Source organism: Bubalus kerabau, chromosome 9 (genome assembly GCF_029407905.1).
Source record: "Bubalus kerabau isolate K-KA32 ecotype Philippines breed swamp buffalo chromosome 9, PCC_UOA_SB_1v2, whole genome shotgun sequence".
NCBI classification, from domain to species: domain Eukaryota; kingdom Metazoa; phylum Chordata; class Mammalia; order Artiodactyla; family Bovidae; genus Bubalus; species Bubalus kerabau.
Window position 1 is genome coordinate 10,538,117 of NC_073632.1, and position 24,778 is coordinate 10,562,894.

At 38.1% G+C, this 24,778-nt stretch overlaps 1 pseudogene; it reads right to left on the reverse strand.

The window, feature by feature from the left end:
- Nucleotides 1–986: 986 nt before the first annotated feature.
- Nucleotides 987–24,778, reverse strand: part of LOC129619538 (stathmin-like) — a 44,719-nt pseudogene continuing 20,927 nt past the window's right edge.

Below are 24,778 nucleotides of genomic sequence, written 5' to 3' on the forward strand. Positions count from 1 at the left end.
GAGTTTCAGCAAGCTCCAGGAGTTGATTTCAGGCAGGGAAGTCTGGCATATTGCAATTCTTTGGGTCGCAAAGAGCCAGACACAACTGAGTGACTGAACTGATTAGGTTTATCACAGCTTTTCTTCCAAGGAGCAAGAGTCTTTTAATTGTATGGTGGCAGTCACCATCTGCAGTGATTTTTGATTCCAAGAAAAATAGTCTGTCACTGTTTCCCCATCTATTTGCCATGAAGTGATGGGACTGGATGCCACAATCTCAGATTTTTGAATGTTGAGTTTTAAGCCAGCTTTTTCATTCTCCTTTTTCACTTTCTTCCAGAGGCTTTTTAGTTTTTCTTTTTATTATCTTCATATCTGAGATTGTTGATAGTTCTCCCAGCAATCTTGATTCCAGCTTGTGCTTCATCCAGTCTGGCATTTCACATGATGTATTCTGCATATAAGTTAAATAAGCAGGGCAACAATATACAGTTTTGTAGTACTCTTTTGCTAATTTTGAACCACTCTGTTCTTCTTCTTTTTTTTTTTTTTAACAGCACTGTGCAGTTTTATTAACCATTCGAGTACTGTAGCATCTGCAAAATTGGAACACAATTGGGATTTAAAAGACAACATATATTCAACATCTAACAATTTGAAAGAAGCCACTACATCCTCTTTTCACAGACATGCTTTCATGGAATCAATACAGTACTAGTCATTAACCCAGCACACTAGGTGTACTGAAGCAGAAAAAAAAAAAAAAAAAAGCAACAAGAAAAAATAGCTCCATTAGAAAGACTTCGACACTTTAGAAAAAGAAACACTTTTTATTTCTTCCCAATTTGCCCATAAATCAACATCATATGGTCTGAATCTACCTATACAGTCCTACATCAGCTTCTAGAATATTTTTCGAGGATGGGGGGGAAGTAAAATGACACTGGCCAGTACAGTCTTAGGATATTTAGGAAGGGGAAAGTGAGTAAGTCAGTTCTCAGAACAAATTAGTTGACTTCAGTCTCATCAGCAGGAACTTTGGATTCTTTGTTCTTCCGCACTTCCTCAATGTGCTTGTCCTTCTCTCGTAAACAGTCCAGTTTGGTAGCCGTGTGCCTCTTGCTTCTCTTTGTTGGCTTCCATGTTGTGGGACAGCTTGTCTTCCGCCATTTTTCTGACACTGTGGTTCTTCACTATCGTTTTCTGAAGCACTTCTTTCTTGTGCTCCCGTTTCTCACCAAACTGCTTCAAGACCTCAGCTTCATGGGGCCTGTGTCTTTCTTTTGCAGCTTCTAATTTCTTCTGAATTTCCTCCAGAGAAAGATCCTCATCCTTAGGAGGGGAAAGGGGAAATTCTGGGAGAGATTCTTTTGATTGAGGGCTGAGAATCAGTTCAAAAGCCTGGCCAGAGGCATGCTTCTCCAGTTCCTTCACCTGGATATAAGAAGCTATGGTGATGAGAAGACAAGAGACTGGAAGTGTACTCTACATGATGAATGGGCAAGGAAAACCCTTATCAGTCCATGCTGCCCGGCCACACTCTGATCAACAACAGAACTGAATGTGCACCAGTCTGTTGTTCCAGGTCCAGTTCTAACTGTTGCTTCTTGACCTGTATACAGGTTTCCCAGGAGAAATTCACATCTCTTGAAATAATTTTCCAGAATTCCCATCTCTTGAAGAATTTTCCACAGTTTGTTGTAATCCACAGTCAAAGGTTTTGGCATAGTGAATAAAGCAGAAGTAGATGTTTTTTTAGAACTCTTTTTTTAATCTATGATCCAATACATGCTTGCAATTTGATCTCTGATTCCTCTGCCTTTTCTAAATCCAGCTTGAATATCCAGACCTTCTTGTTTCACATACAGTTGTAGCCTAGCTTGGAGAATTTTGAGCACTACTTTACTAGCATGTGAAATGAATGCAATTGTGTGGTAGCATAAGCATTCTTTGGAGTTCCCTTTCTTTGGTATTGGAATGAAAACTGACATTTCCAATCCTGTGTCCACTGCTGAGTTTTCAAAATTTGCTGGCATATTGAGTGTAGCAACCTAGATAGCATATTGAAAAGGAGAGACATTACTTTGCTAACAAAGGTCTGTCTGGTCAAGGCTATGGTTTACCCAGTGGTCATGTATGGATGTCAGAGTTGGACTGTGAAGAAAGTCGAGTGCCAAAGAATCGATGCTTTTGAACTGTGGTGTTGAAGAGTCACTTGGACTGCAAGGAGATCCAACCAGTCCATTCTAAAGGAGATAAGCCCTGGGTGTTCTTTGGAAGGAATGATGCTAAAGCTGAAACTCCAGTACTTTGGCCACCTCATGCGAAGAGTTGACTCATTGGAAAACACTCTGATGCTGGAAGGGATTGGGGGCAGGAGGAGAAGGGGACGATAGAGGATGAGATGGCTGGATGGCATCACCGACTCGATGGATGTGAGTTTGAGTGAACTCTGGGAGTTGGTGATAGACAGGGAGGCCTAGCGTGCTGCAGTTCATGGGGTCGCAAAGAGTTGGACACGACTGAGTGACTGAACTGACTGACTGACTGAGTGTAGCAACTTAACAGCATCATCTTTTTTTTTTTTTTAATATGAATTTATTTTATTTAATAAAATTTATTTATTTTAATTGGAGGTTAATTACTTTACAATATTGTATTGGTTTTGCCATACATCAACATGAAACCGCCACAGGTATACACGTGTTCCCCATCCTGAACCCCCCTCCCTCCTCCCTCCCTGTACCATCTCTCTGGGTCATCCCAGTGCACCAGCCCCAAGCATGCAGTATCATGCATCGAACCTGGACTGGCGATTCGTTTCATATATGATATTATACATGTTTCAATGCCATTCTGCTGAATCATTCCACCCTCTCACTCTCCCACAGAGTCCAAAAGACTGTTCTGTACATCTGTGTCTCTTTTGCTGTCTCACTTACAGGGTTATCGTTATGATCTTTCTAAATTCCATATATGTGTGTTAGTATACTGTATTGGTGTTTTTGGTAAAGATAAATAGTATATGTGGACGCTTAGCTATTATTCCTAAAATGTTTACAGATACAAATATAAATGTATGTATTTATTGCAGTATATTTCAAATGTGTAAATTTTAATAGAATGTATGAGAAAAAAAATTCAGATAATATATTTAATTTTCTTGCAGTATTTCCTTTCCCAGAATCAATTATCCATTATATGATGTGTCTTCCAAGTATAACTACTTCTTACCAGCATTAAAAGAACTTATTGAGCTAATGGTACAAAAAAAAAAATCTTAAAAATTAATGGAATTTTAAAAGATAAATTGTGACTTTAGAAATGCAAAATGCTGAATGTAATGTTTCCCTTAATTTATATTTCTATTTTCTCATTATATAGGATTTCAAGGGATTAGGAATTCAAGGTGTATAGGAATTCAAGGGATTTCTGTGTGTTGATTTTATATCCTGCAACTTTACTATAGTCATTGATTAGTTCTAGTAATTTTCTGGTGGAGTCTTTAGGGTTTTCTATGTAGAGGATCATGTCATTTGCAAACAGTGAGAGTTTTACTTATTTTCCAATCTGGATTCCTTTTATTTCTTTTTCTGCTCTGATTACTGTGGCCAAAACTTCCAAAACTATGTTGAATAGTAGTGGTGAGAGTGGGCACCCTTTTCTTGTTCCTGACTTTAGGGAAAATGATTTCAATTTTTCACCATTGGGGATAATGTTTGCTGTGGGTTAGTTATATATAGCTTTTATTATGTTGAGGTATGTTCCTTCTATTCCTGCTTTCTGGAGAGTTTTTATCATAAATGGATGTTGAATTTTGTCAAAAGCTGTCTCTGCATCTATTGAGATAATCATATGACTTTTATTTTTCAATTTGTTAATGTGTGTATTACATTGATTTATTTGTGAATATTGAAGAATCCTTGCATCCCTGAGATAAAGCACATTTGGTCATGATGTATAATCTTTTTAATGTGTTATTGGATTCTGTTTGTTAGATTCTGTTAAGGGTTTTTGCATCTATGTTAATCAGTGATATTGGCCTGTAGATTTCTTTTTTTGTGGCATCTTTGTCAGGTTTTGGTATTAGGGTGATGTTGGCCTCATAGAATGAGTTTGTAGGTTTACCTTCCTCTGCAATTTTCTGGACGAGTTTGAGGAGGATAGGTGTTAGCTCTTCCCTAAATTTTTGGTAGAATTCATGTGTGAAGTTGTCTGGACCTGGGCTTTTGTTTGCTGGAAGATTTCTGATTACAGTTTCAATTTCCCTACTTGTGATGGGTCTGTTAAGATTTTCTATTTCTCCCTGGTTCAGTTTTGGAAAGTTGTATTTTTCTAAGAATGTGTCTATTTCTTCCAAGATGTCCATTTTATTGGCATATAGTTGCTGATAGTAGTCTCTTATGCCACTAGAAAATTACTAGAGCTAATCAATGAATATTATAAAGTTGCAGGATATAAAATCAACACAAAGAAATCCTTTGCATTCCTATATACTAATAATGAGAAAATAGAAAGAGAAAGTAAGGCAACAATTTCATTCACCATTGCAATGAAAAAAAAAAAAAATTAGGAATATATCTACCTAAAGAAACAGAAGACCTATATATGGAAAACTATAAAACACTGGTGAAAGAAATCAAAGAGGACACTAATAGTTGGAGAAATATACAGTGTTCATGGATTGGAAAAATCAATATAGTGAAAATGAGTATACTACCCAAAGCCATCTATAGATTCAATGCAATCCCTATCAACCTACCAACAGTATTTTTCACAGAGCTAGAACACATAATTTAACAATGTGTATGTAAATACAAAAAAAAAAAAAAAAAAAAACTTGAATAGCCATAGCAATCTTGAGAAATAAGAATGGAACTGGAGAAATCAACCTGCCTGACTTCAAAATCTACTACAAAGCCACAATCATCAAGACAGTATGGTAATGGTACAAAGACAAAAATATAGATCAATGGAACACAATAGAAAGCCCAGAGACAAATCCACACACCTATGGACAACTTATCTTTGACAAAGGAGGCAAGAATATACAATGGAGAAAAGACAGTCTCTTTAACAAGTAGTGCTTGGAAATCTGGTCAAAGACTTGTAAAAGAATGAAACTAAAACACTTTCTAACATCATACACAAAAATAAACTCAAAATGGATTAAAGATCTAAATGTAAGACCAGGAACTGTAAAACTCTTAGAGAACCATAGGCAAAACACTCTCCGACATAAATCACAGCAGGATCCTCTATGACCCACCTCCCTGAATATTGGAAATAAAAGCAAAAATAAATAAATGGGACCTAATTAAAATTAAAAGCTTCTTCACAACAAAGGGAACTATAAGCAAGGCGATAAGACAGGCTTCAGAATAGGAGAAAATAATAGCAAATGAAGCAACTGACAAAAAATTAATCTCAAAAATATATAAGCAACGCCTGTAGCTCAATTCCAGAAAAATAAACGACCTAATCAAAAAATGGGCCAAAGAACTAATAGAGGTTTCTCCAAAACAGACATACAGATGACTAACAAACACATGAAAAGATGCTCAACATCACTCATTATCAGAGAAATGCAAATCAAAAACCACAATGAGGTATCATTTCACACCAGTCAGAATGGCTGTTATCCAAAAGTCTACAAGCAATAAATGCTGGAGAGGGTGTGGAGAAAAGGAAACCCTCTTACACTGTTGGTGGGAATGCAAACTAGTACAGCCACTATGGAGAACAGTGTGGAGATTCCTTAAAAAACTGGAAATAGAACTGCCTTAAAACACAGCAATCCCACTGCTGGGCATACACACCGAGGAAACCAGAAGGGAAAGAGACATGTGTACCCCAATGTTCATCGCAGCACTGTTTATAATAGCCAGGACATGGAAGCAACCTAGATGTCCATCAGCAGATGAATGCATAAGAAAGCTGTGGTACATATACACAATGGAGTATTACTCAGCCATTCAAAAGAATACATTTGAATAATTTCTAATGAGGTGGATGAAACTGAAACCTATTATACAGAGTGAAGTAAGCCAGAAAGAAAAACACCAATACAGTATACTAATGCACATATATGGAATTTAGAAAGATCATAACGATAACCCTGTAAGTGAGACAGCAAAAGAGACACAGATGTACAGAACAGTCTTTTGGACTCTGTGGAAGAGGGAGAGGGTGGGATGATTTGGCAGAATGGCATTGAAACATGTATAATATCATATATGAAACGAATCGCCAGTCCAGGTTCGATGCATGATACTGCATGTTTGGGGCTGGTGCACTGGGACGACCCAGAGAGATGGTACAGGGAGGGAGGAGGGAGGAGGGTTCAGGATGGGGAACACGTGTATACCTGTGGCGGATTCATGTTGATGTATGGCAAAACCAATACAATATTGTAAAGTTAAAAAAATAAAATTAAATTAAAAAAATCAAAAATAAAATAAACTAAAATAAAATATCTATAATATAAAATGCAATAAAATAAAATAAATAAATTTATATTAAAAAAGGCAACAAATCATACATACTGAGTTTCACCTAACTATGATATGCACAGTTATGCCAGAGTATTTCACACTCTATAAAGTTTCTCAAATTTTAAGTAAATTTGTTCCTGTCTTCCTGATTCCTGTACACTTTCATGATATCTTCACTAAATCACCTCACTGAATAGTTGGAACCACTTACTTCAGTATTATTCATAATAAAATGAGATTAAATGAAACATACTAAGGCATAGTTCTGGAAAAAAAAAAAACTACAGATATGTGTTTTGTCTTGTATTTTATGCAGTAAAATAGAAGAGATAAAACAAACATCTTTCTAAGTGCAATCTTTTAAAAATGGGAAATCTGTACTGCAGTAACTTTTTCATAACAAGAAAAAGATGGTTCTATAAAATAATTACTGGAATAGTTTCCTAATATGAGTGACTCAATTTACAGAACAGCTAAATGAATCAATTACCAAAGAATCACACAGTGAAAGGGTTAAGTTTTTATAAGTTTTAGAATACAATTATACACACACAGACTCACAGAATCAGTTGTATAATAGAATCTACAATGTAAGGTACCTGGGGCTTATTATCATACAGAATAAAGGAAGCCATTTTTTAAAAATAATAAACTGACACTTTCATGGAGGATATGTTATGTAAATAATTTTCTAAGGTGAAAGGGTGTCTTATCATTAAGTTGGACATTATAGTTAAAGATTTGCCTGATGTTACATTTTATAATTTTAGGTAGTGAAAATTCTAAGATTTTGCTGCAATTTATGTAAATAGATCAATTTAATAAACTGAAATCAACCAACTAAAAATTTAGAAAATAGGGATTCCCTGGTGGTCCAGTGATTAGAACTTCCTCTGAAAGGGTGAGGGTTCCATCCCTGGTCAGGGAAATAAGATTTTGTGTGTCACAATGAGCAGTAAAAAAAAAAAGGAAGAAAAAAAAGACAAGCCCTATTGCTATAATGTTACCAAAATGTATAAGCCAAAAATATTAATAGTTTCAAGCTCAAATGCTAAAAATAGCCAATGGTCCATTTCCTCTGAGTTAAACACTATAAAAATACTGGCAATCCAAAGTGCAGAGTTACTTTTAATACAGGAGACCAACAGATACAACAGAATAATTACCACAAACTAGCAAGTCTATCACAGAAGGCAATGGCACCCCACTCCAGTACTCTTGCCTGGAAAATCCCACGGACGGAGGAGCCTGGTAGGCTGCAGTCCGTGGCATCGCTCAGAGTCAGACAGGACTGAGCGACTTCACTTTCACTTTTCACCTTCATGCATTGCAGAAGGAAATGGCAACCCACTTCAGTGTTCTTGCCTGGAGAATCCCAGGGACAACAGAGCCTGGTGGGCTGCCATCTATGGGGTCACACAGAGTTGGACATGACTGAAGTGACTTAGCAGCAGCAGCAAGTCTATAGGAAACTGTAATATATCCATCACAAGAAACAAAAGTATTCATAGATTTTTTATTATAATTTATAATTAAAGGTTTTAACTTTTTTGTAGCTACTAATTGTGACAGAATTAAATAATGAATTTTAAGACACAAGGATATTCAGCAAATGATAAAAGGTCCCACCATAATTGTTCCAATGATTTCAATAGTTTAAGTAGCAAATCTCTCTTATCTTGTGAAACGTTCAAATATGTTCTCTCCTCAGGAAAATTTCTAAAGACAATGAATAATTTAATCATGATTCTAATTAAATGCTGAGTAGGAACCCGACAATGTGTGAAAATTACACGGAAATGTCACTAATTCTTTGTTACTTCGACTTGTGGTCTAAAACAATTCTAGATAGCTTCAGGAATGTATGCATAGAATTAGCAATCCAGAGTATATGTTTCTCAAAAATACTCTTGAGATGTCACTTATTTCATAATTATTGGCTATTAAGCAATTTTCTCTTTGCCTTTGCAATTTATATTATCACTCTTTGTAGAAAAGTCCATAAAATATAATTATGGATTATTCATAGTTAACCCATTAAATAATATGCATGATATCCAAGCAATATAAAATAATTATTGTATTAATAGTTGACTTTCTCAAGGACTAAATCTTAACTTTGAAATTTTCAATGTTTTCGACTTCCAGTTAAACATGTTGGAGTAAACGAATGTGTGCTCATCTCCTCCTGTGAGAGCATTAAAGTTACAATCAGCTGTTGAATAAACATTGACAGGAGGATACCTACCAAAAAAAGATATCCCATGCCCAAAGACAAACAAGAAGCCAGAACAAAACAGTAGGATATCAATAATCACAATAAAATCAAACCTCATGCCAGCCAGATGAGTCAGCCAGAAACTGAGAACAATAATACCAAAGAAATCAAACCCTGGGCCATAAATCTAGCCTTGGTAAGTAAAAAAGAAAAAAAAGAAATCATCCCAAACATATTTTCTGGCCACAATGCAGTAAGATTAGATCTCAATTACAGGAGAAAAATTATTAAAAATTGCAACATATGGAGGCTGAACAACACGCTGCTGAATAATCAACAAAACACAGAAGAAATAGAAAAAGAAATAAAAACATGCATAGAAATGAATGAAAATTAAAACACAATAATCCAAAACCTGTGGGACACGGTAAAATCAGTGCTAGGGAAAGCTTCATAGCAATACAGGCATACCTCAAGAAACAAGGAAAAAGTCAAATAAATAACCTAACTCTACACCTAAAGCAACTATAAAAGGAAGAAATGAAGATCCCCAGGGTAAGTAGAAGAAAAGAAATCTTAACAATTAGGGCAGAAATAAATGCAGAAGAAAGAAAAGAGATAAAAGCAAAAACCAACAAAGCCAAAAGCTGCTTCTTTGAGAAGATAAATAAAATTGACAAACTATTAGCCAGACTCATCAAGAAACAAAGGGAAAACAATCAAATCAATACACTTAGAACTGAAAATTGAGAGATCACAACAGACAACACAGACATACAAAGGATCATAAGACACTACTATCAGCAATTATATGCCAATAAAATGGACAACTTAGAAGAAATGGACAAATTCTTAGAAAAGTACAACTTTCCAAAACTGAAACAGGAAGAAATAGAAAATCTTAACAGACGCATCACAAGCATGGAAATTGAAACTGTAATCAGAAATCTTCCAGCAAACAAAAGCCCAGGACCAGATGGTTTCACACCTGAATTTTATCAAAAATTTAGAAAAGCGCTAACACCTATCCTCCTCAAACTCTTCCAGAAAATTGAAGAGGAAGGTAAACTTCCAAACTCATTCTATGAGGCCACTATCACTCTAATACCAAAACCTGACAAAGACGCCACAAAAAATGAAAACTACAGGCCAAAGTCACTGATGAACATAGATGCAAAAATCCTTAACAAAATTCTAGCAATCAGAATCCAACAACACATTAAAAAGATCATACATCATGACCAAGTGGGCTTTATCCCAGGGATGCAAAGATTCTTCAATATCCACAAATAAATCAATGTAATACACCACAGTAACCAATTGAAAAATAAAAGCCATATGATTATCTCAATAGATGCAGAGAAAGCCTTTGGCAAAATTCAACATCCATTTATGATAAAAACTCTCCAGAAAGCAGGAATAGAAGGAACAAACCTCAATATAATAAAAGCTATATATGACAAACCCACAGCACACATTATCCTCAATGGTGAAAAATTGAAAGCATTTCTCCTAAAGTCAGGAACAAGACAAGGGTGCCCACTTTCACCACTATTACTCAACATAGTTTTGGCCACAGCAATCAGAGCAGAAAAAGAAATAAAAGGAATCCAAATTGGAAAAGAAGAAGTAAAACTCTCACTGTTTGCAGATGACATGATCCTCTACATAGAAAACCCTAAAGACTCCACCAGAAAATTACTAGAGCTAATCAATGAATATAGTAAAGTTGCAGGGTATAAAATCTACACACAGAAATCCCTTGCATTCCTATACACTAATAATGAGAAAATAGAAAGAGAAAGTAAGGAAACAATTCCATTCACCATTGCAACGGAAAGAATAAAATACTTAGGAATATATCTACCTAAAGAAACAAAAGACCTATATAGAGAAAACTATAAACCACTGGTGAAAGAAATCAAAGAGGACACTAACAGATTGAGAAATGTACCATGTTCATGGATGGGAAGAATCATTATATTGAAAATGAGTGTACAACCCAAAGCAATCTATAGATTCAATGCAATCCCGATCAAGCTATCAACGGTATTTTTCACAGAGCTAGAACAAATAATTTCACAATTTGTATGCAAATACAAAAAACCTTGGATAGCCAAAACAATCTTGAGAAAGAAGAATGGAACTGGAGGAATCAACCTGACTGACTTCAGGCTCTACTACAAAGCCACAGTCTTAAAGATAGTATGGTACTAGCACAAAGACAGAAATATAGATCAATGGAACAAAATAGAAAGCCCAGAGATAAATCCACGCACCTACGGACACTTTATCTTTGACAAAGGAGGCAAGAATATACAATGGAGAAAAGACAATCTCTTTAACAAGTGGTGCTGGGAAAACTGGTCAATGACTTGTCAAAAAGTGAAACTAGAATACTTTCTAGCACCATACACAAAAATAAACTTAAAATGGATTAAAGATCTAAACATAAGAAGAGAAACTATAAAACTCCTAGAGGAGAACATAGGCAAAACACTCTCCGACATAAATCACAGCAGGATCCTCTGTGATCCACCTCCCAGAATATTGGGAATAAAAGCAAAAATAAATAAATGGGACCTAACTAAAATTAAAAGCTTCTGCACTACAAAGGCAACTATAAGCAAGGTGAAAAGACAGCCTTGAGAATGGGAGAAAATAATAGTAAATGAAGCAAATGAAAAAAAAAAAAAATCTCAAAAATATATAAGCAACTCCTGCAGCTCAATTCCAGAAAAATAAACGACCCAATCAAAAAATGGCCCAAAGAACTAAACAAACATTTCTCCAAAGAAGACATACAGATGGCTAACAAACACTTTAAAAAATGCTCAAAGTCACTCATTATCAGAGAAATGCAAATCAAAACCACAATACGGTATCATTTCACACCAGTCAGAATGGCTGCGATCCAAAAGTCTACAAGCATTAAATGCTGGAAAGGGTGTGGAGAAAAGGAAACCCTCTTACACTGTTGGTGGGAATGCAAACTAGTACAGCCACTATGGAGAACAGTGTGGAGATTCTTTAAAAATCTGGAAATGGAACTGCCTTATGACTCAGTAATCCCACTGCTGGGCATACACACTGAGGAAACCAGAATTGAAAAAGACACGTGTACCCTAATGTTCATCACAGTACTGTTTATAATAGCCAGGACATGGAAGCAACCTAGATGTCCATCAGCAAACGAATGGATAAGAAAGCTGTGTTACATATACACAATGGAGTATTACTCAGGCATTAAAAAGAATACATTTGCATCAGTTCTATTGAGATGTATGAAACCGGAGCCTATTATACAGAGTGAAGTAAGCCAGAAAGAAAAACACCAATACGGTATACTACTCCATGATATGGAATTTAGAGAGATGGTAACAATAACTGTATGCAAGACAGTAAAAGAGACACAGATGTATAGAACAGTCTTTTGGACTCTGTGGGAGGGCCGAGGGTGGGATGATTTGGGAGAATGACATTGAAACATATTTAATATCATATTTAAAATGAATCACCAGCCCAGGTTCAATGAATGATACAGGATGCTGATGCTCGGGGCTGGTGCACTGGGATGACCCAGAGGGATGGTATAGGGAGGGAGGTACGAGGGGGGTTCAGGATGGGGAACACATGTACACCCGTGGCAGATTCATGTTGAAGTATCACAAAACCAATACAATATTGTAAAGAAATTAACCTCTAATTAAAATATATAAATTTATATTTAAAAATAAAAGAAATTCTCCAACTGTTGAGAGGGTTCGGGACTTCACATCAGGTTTCCCAACCTGGGGATCCAAGAAAGTGACTGGGAATCCCCAGGGAATATGACTGTGAAGGCCAGAGGGATTTGATTACAAGACATCAGAGGACTGAGGGATACAGAGGCTCCAAATGTGTGTGCGTGTGTGTGTGTGTGTGTGTGCGTGTGTGTGTGTGTGAAGTTACTCAGTCGTGTCCGACTCTTTGTGACCCCAAGACCCCATGGACTATAGCCCGCCAGGCTCCTCTGTCCATGTGATTCTCCAGGCAAGAATACTGGAGTGGGTTGCAATTTCCTTCTCCAGGTGATCTTCCTGACCCAGGGATTGAACCCAGGTCCCCCGCACTGTAAGCAGACACCTTACTCTTTGAAGGGAACAAACCAGGGAACAAACAAAACCTTGCATGTACCAAGACTCATAGGAAAGTACCAGTGACTCCACAAGAGACTTAAGCAAAAATACCTGCTAGCATTCGAGAGTTTCCTGAGGTGGTATGGGTTGGCAGGGGCTCACCACAGGGATGGGACCCCTGGTAGGATCAGGCGAATAATGACCCCCTTGGTGCAAACCCTCTTGGAAGTTACCAATAACCAGCCATAGAGTCCATATACCCAAGGGTTGGGTCGCCTCAGGCCAAAAAACTACCAGGGAGGAGATAATTGGATTAAAGCTTTACTGAGCAAGGCCTTGCCCACCAGAGCAAGACCAAGTTTTTCCCACCACCTGTGCCTTCCATCAGGAAATTTGCACAAGCTATGGGTTTGCACAGAGTCGGACACGACTGAAGTGACTTAGCAGCAGCAGCAGCAGCCTCCTCTACCAGAGGGCAGACAGAAGAAGTAAGAAGAACTGCAATTTCACAGTGACTAAAGCAAAACCACATTTTAGAAAGTTAAACAGCATAAAAAAGAAGAAACTGATGTCCCAGATGAAAGTACAAGATAAAACCTCAGAAAAAACACTAAATGTAGTGGAGATAGGCAACCTCCCAGAAAAATAATTCAGAACAAGAATAGTGAACATAATTCAGGATCTTGGAAAAAGAATAGAGGCAAAAGTTGAGAAGATGCAAGGAAAGGAACAAAGTGAACCCAGGTCTCCCACGTTACAGGCAGACACTTTACCGTCTGAGCCACCAGGGAAGCTGAAGATGCAAGAAATGTTACAAAGACCTAGAAAAATGAGAGAACAAACAAACAGAGATGAATAATACACAAGACACAATAAATAGCAGGATAACTGAGAAAGAGGAATAGATAAATTACTTGGAGGACAGAATGGTGGGAATTATTGCCACCTAAAAGAATATAGAAAAAAATAATGTAAAGAAGACTGTTTCAGAGACCTCTGGGGACATGCATGAACATTCACATTATAGTGGTGGGTCCCGGAAGGAGAATAAAGAGGGAAAGACCTGAGAAAATATTTGAAGAGATAATAGCTGAAAATTTCCCTAACATGGGAAAGAAAATAATCAAGCAGGCCCATGAAGCACAGAGAGTCCCAGGCAGAATAAAACTAAGGAGGAAAACACCGAGACACATAACAATCAAACTGATAAGAATTGAAGACAGAAATAAAAATGTTGTTGCTCAGTTGTGTCTGACTCTTAGTGATCCCATGGACTGCAGCACACCAGGTTTCCCTGTCCTTTATTATCTCACAGAGTTTGTTCAAACTCGAATCCATCCAGTTGGTGATGCCATCCAACCATCTCATCCTCTGTTGCCCCCTTCTCCTCCTGCCCTCAGTCTTTCCCAAAAACAGGATCTTTTCCAGTGAGTAGGCTCTTCACATTAGGTGACCAAAGTATTGCATCTTCAACTTCAGCATCAGTCTGTCCAATGAATATTAAGGGTTGATTTCCTTTAGGATTGACTGGTTTAATATTGCTGTCCAGGGGATTCTCAAGAGCCTTCTACAGCACCACAGTGTGAAATCATAACTTCTTCAGTGCTCAACCTTCTTTTTGTCCAACTCTCAAATCCTGAAAGATGACGCTGTGAAAGTCCTGTAAGTAATATGCCAGTAAATATGGAAAACTCAGCAGTGGCCACAGGACTGGAAAAGGTCAATTTTCATTTCAATCCCAAAGAAAGGCAATGCCAAAGAATGCTCAAACTGCCACACAATTGCACTCATCTCACACACCAGTAATCTAATACTTTAAATTCTCCAAGCCAAGCCTCAGCAATATGTGAACCATGAACTACCAGATGTTCAAGCTGGTTTTAGATAAGGCAGAGGAACCAGAGATCAAATTGCCAACAACCACTGGATCATTGAAAAAGCAAGAGAGTTCCAGAAAAACATCTATTTCTGCTTTATTGACTATGCCAAAGCCTTTGACTCTGTGGATCACAATAAACTGTGGAAAATTCTGAAAGAGATGGGAATACCAGACCATCTGATTTGCCTCTTGAGAAATTTGTATGCAGGTCAGGAAGTAAAAGTTAGAACTGGACATGGAACAACAGACTGGTTCCAAAGAGGAAAATGATTTTGTCAAGGCTATATATTGTCACCCTGAATATTTAACTTATATGCAGAGTACATCATGAGAAATGCTTGGCTGGAAGAACCACAATCTGGAATCAAGATTGCCAGCAGAAATATCAATAACCTCAGATATGCAGAAGACACCACCCTTATGGCAGAAAGTGAGGAAGAACTAAAGAGCCTCTTGATGAAAGTGAAAGAGGAGAGTGAAAAAGTTGGCTTAAAACTCAACATTCAGAAAACGAAGATCATGGCATCCGGTCCCATTACTTCATGGTAAATAGATGGTGAAACAGTAGACACAGTGGCAGACTTTATTTTTCTGGGCTCCAAAATCACTACAGATGGTGATTGTGACCATGAAACTAAAAGATGCTTGTTCCTTGGAAGGAAAGTTATGACAAACCTAAGTAGAAAAATCAGAGACATTACTTTGCCAACAAAGGTCCGTCTAGTCAAGGCTATGGTTTTTCCAGTGGTCATGTATGGATGTGAGAGTTGGACTGTGAAGAAGGCTGAGCACCGAAGAATTGATACTGTTGAACTGTGATGTTGGAGAAGACACTTGAGAGTCCCTTGGACTGCCAGGAGATCCAACCAGTCCATCCTAACAGAGATCAGTCCTGGGTGTTCATTCAAGGGAGTGATGTTGAGGCTGAAAGTCCAATAGTTTGGCCATCTGATGAGAAGAGCTGACTAATTTGAAAAGACCCTGATGCTGGGAGATGTTGAGGGCAGGAGGAGAAGGGGGATATAGAGGGTGAGATGGTTGGATGGCATCATCTTCTTGATGCACATGTGTTTGGGTGGACTCTGGGAGTTGGTCATGGACAGGGAGGCCTTGCGTGATGAGGTTCATAGGGTCGCAAAGAGTTGGACATGACTGAGCGACTGAACTGAACTGAACACATATGTACATGCCTGCTGGGAAAAAAAATAAATAAATAAAAAGTAATTTTGACAAATAAGGACATTTGTCAGCAAAATGATGTCTGTTATTTTTTAATATACTGCCTAGGTTTGTTCTAGCTTTCTTCCAAGGAGCAAGCGTCTTCTAATTTCATCACTGTAGTCACTGTCTGCAGTGATTGTGGCGCCTAAGAAGATAAAGTCTATCATGGTTTCTATTTTTTCCCCATCTATTTGCCATGAAGTGATGAGACCGGAAGCCATGATCTAAGTTTTCTTTTTTTTAATTAAGTTTTAAGCCAGCTTTTTCACTCTTCTCTTTCACTTTCATCAAAAGACTTTTTAGTTCCTCTTCACTTCTGCCTTGAGGATGTTGTCATCTGCATATCTGAGGTTATTGATATTTCTCCTGGCAATCTTGATTCCAGCTTGAGCTTCACACAGTTCAGAATCTCACATGATATATTCTGCATATAAGTTAAGTGAGCAGAGTGACAATCTACAACCTTGACGTACTCTTTTCCAAATTTTGAACCACTCCATTGTTGCATGTCTGGTTTCTATCTCTTTCCTTCTAGTCCTGCATGCATGTTTCTCAAGAGGAAGGTAGGATGGTCTTGCATTCCCTTCTCTTTACGAGTTTTTGGCAGTTTGTTGTGATCCACATTGTGGAAGGCTTTAGTGTAATCAATGAAGCAGAAGTAAGTGTTTTTCTAGAATCCCCTTGCTTTTTCTGTGATCCAATGAATTTTGGTACTTTGATCTCTGGTTTCTCTGATTTTTCTAAATCCATCTTGTACGTCTGGAAGTTCTTGGTTCAAGTAGTTTTTAAGCTGAGCTTGAAGGATTCGGGGCATTATCTTGCTAGCATGTGAAATGAAAGGAATTGTATTGCAGTTTGAAATTTCTTTGGCATGACCCTTCTTTGGAATTGGAATGAAAACTGACATTTTCGATTTCTGTGACCACTGCTGAGTTTTTAAAATTTGCTGCCATGTCTAGTGCAATCCTTGTACAGCATCATATTTTAGGATTTTAAATAGCTCACCTGGAATGCCATCATCTCCACTAGTTTTGTTCATAGTTATGCTTCCTAAGACCCACTTGACTTCACACTTCACATGTCAGGATGTCTGGCTCTAGGTGAGTTATCCCACCATAGTGGTTTCAATGTTTTAATTTAAAACTATTCATCACAAACGTCTGGTATGTTATCCATGATACTGAAGTGAAGTAGAAACCAAAAGTATTTCAAATATAAAATTCTACAGTGCTGAATGTGTATTCGTATGTATTCATAAAGCCCTTCACTGAATTATACTACCTTCGTTTTTTATGAGGAAATTTCTGGTGCCAAAAAGGAAGCAGTCTCATATGCATAAAAGCAAACTAAAAAAAAAAAAAAAGAAAAAAAAAAACAACAAACTTTTCACCAACCCCTCCAGGGCAAGGGTGAAAAAGATCTTTCCCCCTCATTAACAGATGAATTGCTCACAAATGTTTGCAATATGAAAAAATTTCACGAAGTCAAGCTAAACAAAGTTTCCTTAAAAACAGTTCTTGAGACTGTAATTGTATGCATAATTGCAAGTACTTTTTTAAGGATATAGTGAAAAATTACTCTATTACTTTTAGAATTGTATGATTATGATAACACGTTTTTTACTTTATTTCACATTTGCTTTACAAGACACTATTATACACTATGAACATTGTGCACTAATTGAATTATATCAACTTGGAAAGTAATAATAGAATGTCAGAAAGCTATATGATGAGATAAGCTATATGATGATAGAAATTACGACAAACTAAATTTATCATAATCTCCAAAGTTCAGCTTACCTTTTTGTTATAAATATCATAGAAGAAGACAAAGGAAAACTGACTTTTAATGACCTATCTTGCTCTCATATAAAAGCTGAATAGTCATGGAATTTCTCCTTAAGCATCACAATTTGATTGATCATTTACTTGTTGGAATGTTGTTCAGTTCAGTTCAGTCACTCAGTTGTGTCCGACTCTTTGCGACCCCATTAATCGCAGCACGCCAGACCTCCCTATCCATGACCAACTCCTGGAATTCACTCAGACTCACACCCATCGAGTCAATGATGCCATCCAGCCATGTCATCCTCTGTTGTCCCCTTCTCCTCCTGCCCCCAATCCCTCCCAGCATCAGAGTCTTTTCCAATAAGTCAACTCTTCACATGAGGTGGCCAAAGTACTGGAGTTTCAGCTTTAGCATCATTCCTTCCAAAGAAATCCCAGGGCTGATCTCTTTCAGAATGGACGGGTTGGATCTCCTTGCAGTCCAAGGGATTCTCAAGAGTCTTCTCCAACACCACAGTTCAAAAGCATCAATTCTTCTGCACTCAGCCTTCTTTATAGTCCAACTCTCACATCCATACATGACCATTGGAAAAAACATAGCCTTGACTAGACGGACATTTGTTGGCAAAGGAATGTCTCTGCTTTTGAATATGCTATCTAGGTTGGTCATAACTTTCCTCCCAAGGAGTAAGTGTCTTTTAATTTCATGGCTGCAGTCACCATCTGCAGTGATTTTGGACCCCCAAAAAATAAAGACTAACACTGTTTTCACTGTTTCCCCATCTATTTCCCATGAAGTGGTGGGACCGGATGACATGGTGTTCATTTTCTGAATGTTGAGCTTTAAGCCAGTTTTGTCACTCTCCTCTTTCACTTTCATCAAGAGGCTTTTGAGTTCCTCTTCACTTTCTGCCATAAGGGTGGTGGCATCTGCATATCTGAGGTTATTGATATTTCTCCCAGCAATCTTGATTCCAGCTTGTGTTTCTTCCAGGTCAGCGTTTCTCATGATGTACTCTGCATATAAGTTGTAGTTTTTACTGAAATAATTTAAAATTTAAAAAAAAATTTTTTTAATTAAAAATTTAAAATAAATCTGTTAACTCATAGAAGGTAAATGGGAAAATATTTGTTCAGCCTCAGCCTTTTATTTATTTTTAAAAATATTTTAAATTAGTTTTATTGGTGTGTATTTGCTTTGCAGTGTTGTGTTAGATTCTACTGTACAGCACAGTGAGTCAGCTATACAAACATCTCCTCTTTTTCTGTACTTCCTTCCCATTTAGGTCACCACAGAGCCTTGAACAGAGTTCCTTGACCTACACAGTAGATTCTCATTATTTATCTACTTTATACCTATTATCAGTATATATGTTGTACTTAATCTTCCAATTCATCCCACCCATCCCATCCCCTTTTCCTCCTTGGCATCCATACATTTGTTCTGTATGTCTGTGTCTCTAATAGGAACATTAGTGCTTTGAAAATCCTGCTTGAAGTAAGTTGACATAGAAAAGATGGACTCACTAATCCCTCTGAAATTCTTTCTTTAGTTCTATTCTGAGTTTTCAGTCCAAGACTTACAAAATGGGGCAGATATATTCTAATAAGAATGCTAAATGTATTTCAATTAAAAAGTAATTAAATGAATGAATGAGTAAATATATGCATACATACATGTATGACCTAAATCAAATCCCTTATGATTATACAGTGGAAGTGAGAAATAGATTTAAGGGCCTAGACCTGATAGATAGAGTGCCTGATGAACTATGGAATGAGGTTCATGACATTGTACAGGAGACAGGGATCAAGACCATTCCCATGGAAAATAAATGCAAAAAAGCAAAATGGCTGTCTGGGGAGGCCTTACAAATAGCTGTGAAAAAAAGAGAAGCAAAAAGCAAAGGAGAAAAGGAAGTATATAAGCATCTGAATGCAGAGTTCCGAAGAATAGCAAGAAGAGATAAGAAAGCCTTCTTCAGTGATCAATGCAAAGAAATAGAGGAAAACAACAGAATAGGAAAGACTAGGGATCTCTCCAAGAAAATCAGAGATACCAAAGGAACATTTCATGCAAAGATGAGATCGATAAAGGACAGAAATGGTATGGACTTAACAGAAACAGAAGATATTAAGAAGACATGGCAAGAATACACAGAAGAACTGTACAAAAAAAATCTTCATGACCCAGATAATCATGATGGTGTGATCACTCACCTAGAGCCAGACATCCTGGAATGTGAAGTCAAGTGGGCCTTAGAAAGCACCACTACGAACAAAGATAGTGGAGGTGATGGAATTCCAGTTGAGCTATTTCATTTCCTGAAAGATGATCCTGTGAAGGTGCTGCACTCAATATACCAGCAAATTTGGCAAACTCAGCAGTGGCCACAGGACTGGCAATGCCAAAGAATGCTCAAACTACCACACAATTGCACTCATCTCATACACTAGTAAAGTAATGCTCAAAATTCTCCAAGCCAGGCTTCAGCAATATGTGAACTGTGAACTTCCTGATGTTCAAGCTGGTTTTAGAAAAGGCAGAGGAACCAGAGATCAAATTGCTAACATCTGCTGGATCATAGAAAAAGCAAGAGAGTTCCAGAAAAACATCTATTTCTGCTTTATGGACTATGCCAAAGCTTTTGACTGTGTGGATCACAATAAATTGTGGAAAATTCTGAAAGAGATGGGAATACTAGACCACTTGATCTGCCTCTTGAGAAATTTGTATGCAGGTGAAGAAGCAACAGTTAGAACTGGACATGGAACAACAGACTGGTTCCAAATAGGAAAAGGAGTTCGTCAAGGCTGTATATTGTCACCATGTTTATTTAACTTGTATGCAGAGTACATCATAAGAAACGCTGGACTGGAAGAAACACAAACTGGAATCAAGATTGCCAGGAGAAATATCAATAACCTCAGATGTGCAGATGACACCACCCTTATGGCAGAAAGTGAAGAGGAACTCAAAAGCCTCTTGATGAAAGTGAAAGTGGAGAGTGAAAAAGTTGGCTTAAAGCTCAACATTCAGAAAACAAAGATCATGGCATCTGGTCCCACCACTTCATGGAAAATAGATGGGGAAACAGTGGAAACAGTTTCAGACTTTATTTTTCTGGGCTCCAAAACCACTACAGTTGGTGACTGCAGCCATGAAATTAAAAGACACTTCCTCCTTGGAAGGAAAGTTATGACCAACCTAGACAGCATATTGAAAACCAGAGACATTACTTTGCCAACAATGGTTCATGTAGTCAAGGCTATGTTTTTTCCAATGGTCATGTATGGATGTGAGAGTTGGACTGTGAAGAAGGCTGAGCACCGAAGAATTCATGCTTTTGAACTGTGGTGTTGGAGAAGACTCTTGAGAGTCCCTTGGACTGCAAGGAGATCCAACCAGTCCATCCTAAAGGAGATCAGCCCTGGGATTTCTTTGGAAGGAATGATGCTAAAGCTGAAACTCCAGTACTTTGGCCACCTCATGCTAACAGTTGACTCTTTGGAAAAGACTCTGATGCTGGGAGGGATTGGGGGCAAGAGGAGAGGGGGACGACAGAGGATGAGATGGCTGGATGGCATTGCTGACTCAATGGACGTGAGTTTGAGTGAACTGCGGGAGTTGGTGATGGACAGGGAGGCCTGGCGTGCTGCGATTCATGGGGTCGCAAAGAGTCAGACATGACTGAGCGACTGATCTGATTTGATCTGATCTGAAAGCCCATGGGCTTACCAGGTGGCCTTAGTGGTAAAGAATCTGCCTGCCAATGCAGGACATTTAAGAGATGTGGGTTTGATCCCTGGGTCAGAAAGATCCCCTAGAGGAGGAAATGGTCACCCACTACAGTATTCTTGCCTAGAAAATCCTATGGACAGAGGAGCCTAGTGGGGGGGCGGGGGGTGGGTGTGGGGGTGGGTAGCTACAATCCATAGGGTTGCAAAGAGTCATAAGTGACTGAAGCAACTTAACACCCACTCAAAGCCCATTCTATCGACCATTCTACTACTTGTAAAGGAGAAAATAAATGAGAAGTCATGCCTACATTTTAACACTATATATCTTTGAATTGCTAAAACAACATGTATAATACTTACATTTTCCTTAAGACCTAAGCATGTTCTATATGTCTATTATGACATGCATCATTTTATATTTCTAACAAACCAGTCAATCCTAAAAGAAATCAACCCTGAATATTCATTGGACAGACTGATGGTGAAGCTGAAGCTCCAAACCTTTGGACATCCTATGCGAAGAGTCAATTCATTGGAAAAGACTCTGATGCTGAGAAAGATGGAAAACAGGAGGAGAAAGGGATGACAGAGGACAAGATTGTTGGATGGCATCACTGACTCAATGGACATGAATTTGAACACACTCATGATGATGGTGAAGGACAAGGAAACCTTGTGTGCTGCAGTCCATGAGGTCACAATGAGTAAGAAATGATGATGAGCAACTGAACAGCAAATCAAGTAGAGAAGGATATAGCTGAATCCTCATTAGGACAAAAAAAAAATACATTTTCGTCAACTAATCAAAATAATTGAATACAATCAGAGCATTTTGCAAAAGATAATACTTTATATGTTGAATCTCTGAGGCTTGTCACTGACTAGGAGAGGCGGCAATGAAGAGCTACCCTTCCTTCAAGGTAAGGAGCAGTGGCTGCACTTTGCTGGAGCAACTGTGAAGAGATACCCCACGTCCAAGGTAAGACAAACCCAAGTAAGATGGTACAAGTTGCAAGAGGGCATCAGAGGGCAGACACATTGAAACCATAATCACAGAAATCTACTCAATCTAATCACACTAGGATCACAGATTTGTCTAACTCAATGAAATTAAGCCATGCCCTATGGGGCCACCCAAGATGGGGGGGAGGTTATGGTGGACAGGTCTGACAGAATGTGGTCCACTGGAGAAAGGAATGGCAAACCACTTCAGTATTCTTGCCTTGAGAACACCAGGAACAGTATGAAAAGGCAAAATGATAGGATACTGAAAGAGGAACTCCTTAGGTCGGTAGGTGCCCACTATGCTACTAGAGATCAGTGTAGATTTAACTACAGAAATAATGAATGGATGGAGGCAAAGCAAAAGCAATACTCAGTTATGGATGTGACGGGTGATAGAAGCAAGGTCTGATGCTGTAAGGAGGAGTAGTGCATAGGAATCGGGAATGTTAGGTTCATGAATCAAGGCAAATTGGAAGTGGCCAAACAGGAGATGGAAAGAGTGAATGTCAACATTCGAGGAATCAGTGAACTAAAATGGACTGGAATGGTTGAATTTAACTCAGGTGACCATTATACCTACTACTGCATTCAGGAATCCCTTAGAAGAAATGGAGTAGCCATCATGGTCAAAAAAAGAGTCCAAAATGCAGTACTTGGATGCAAGCTCAAAAACGACAGAATGATCTCTGTTCGTTTTCAAGGCAAACCATTCAATATCACTAGTAATCCTAGTCTATGCCCCAACTAGTAATGCTGAAGAAGCTGAAGTTGAACAGTTCTATGAAGACCTACAAGACCTTTTAGAACTAACACCCAAAAAAGATGTCCTTTTCATTATAGGGGACTGGAATGCAAAAGCAGGAAGTCAAGAAACACCTAGAGTAACGGGTAAATTTGGCCTTGGAATATGGAATGAAGCAAGACAAAGGCTAATAGCGTTTTGCCAAGAGAACACACTGGTCATAGCAAACACCGTCTTCCAACTACACAAGAGAAGACTCTACACATGGACATCACCAGATGGTCAAAACTGAAATCAGATTGATTATATTCTTTGCAGCCAAAGATGGAGAAGCTTTATGCAGTCAGCAAAAACAAGACCAGGGGCTGACTGTGGCTCAGATCATGAACTCCTTAATGCCAAATTCAGACTGAAATTGAAGAAGGTAGGGAAACCACTAGACCATTCAGGTATGACCTAAATCAAATCCCTTATGAATATACAGTGGAAGTGAGAAATAGATTTAAGGAACTAGATCTGATAGATGGAGTGTCTGATGAACTACAGACTGAGGTCCATGACATTGTACAGGAGACAGGGATCAAGACCATCCCCATGGAAAAGAAATACAAAAAAAGCAAAATGGCTGCCTGGGGAGGCCTTACAAATAGCTGTGAAAAGAAGAGAAGAGAAAAGCAAAGGAGAAAAGGAAAGATATGAGCATCTGAATGCAGAGTTCCAAAGAATAGCAAAAAGTGATAAGAAAGCATTCTTCAGCGATCAATGCAAAGAAATAGAGGAAAACAACAGAATGGGAAAGACTAGAGATCTCTTCAAGAAAATTAGAGTTACCAAGGGAACATTTCATGCAAAGATGGGCTAGATAAAGGACAGAAATGGTGTGGACCTAACAAAAGCAGAAGATATTAAGAAGAGGTGGCAAGAATACACAGAAGAACTGTACAAAAAAGATCTTCACATCCAAGATAATCACTATGGTGTGATCACTCACTTAGAGCCACACATCCTGGAATGTGAAGACAAGTGGGCCTTAGCATCACTACAAACAAAGCCAGTGGAGGTGAAGGAATTCCAGTTGAGCACTCTCAAATCCTGAAAGATGAAGCTGTGAAAGTGCTGCATTCAATATGCCAGCAAATTTGGAAAACTCAGCAGTGACCACAGGAATAAAAAAGGTCAGTTTTCATTCCAATCCCAAAGAAAGGTTATGCCAAAGAATGCTCAAACTACTGCACAATAGTACTCATCTCACACACTAGTAAAATAATGCTCAAAATTATCCAAGCCAGGCTTCAGCAATACATGAACCGTGAACTTCCAGATATTCAAGCTGCTTTTAGAAAAGGCAGAGGAACCAAAGATCAAATTGCAACATCCGCTGGATCCTGGAAAAATCAAGAGATTTTCAGAAAAACATATATTTCTGCTCTATTGACTATGCCAAAGCCTTTGACTGTTTGGATCACAATAAACTGTGGAAAATTCTGAAAGAGATGGGAATAAAAGACCATCTGATCTGCCTCTTGAGAAACCTATATGCAGGTCAGGAAGCCACAGTTATAACTGGACATGGAACAGCAGACTGGTTCCA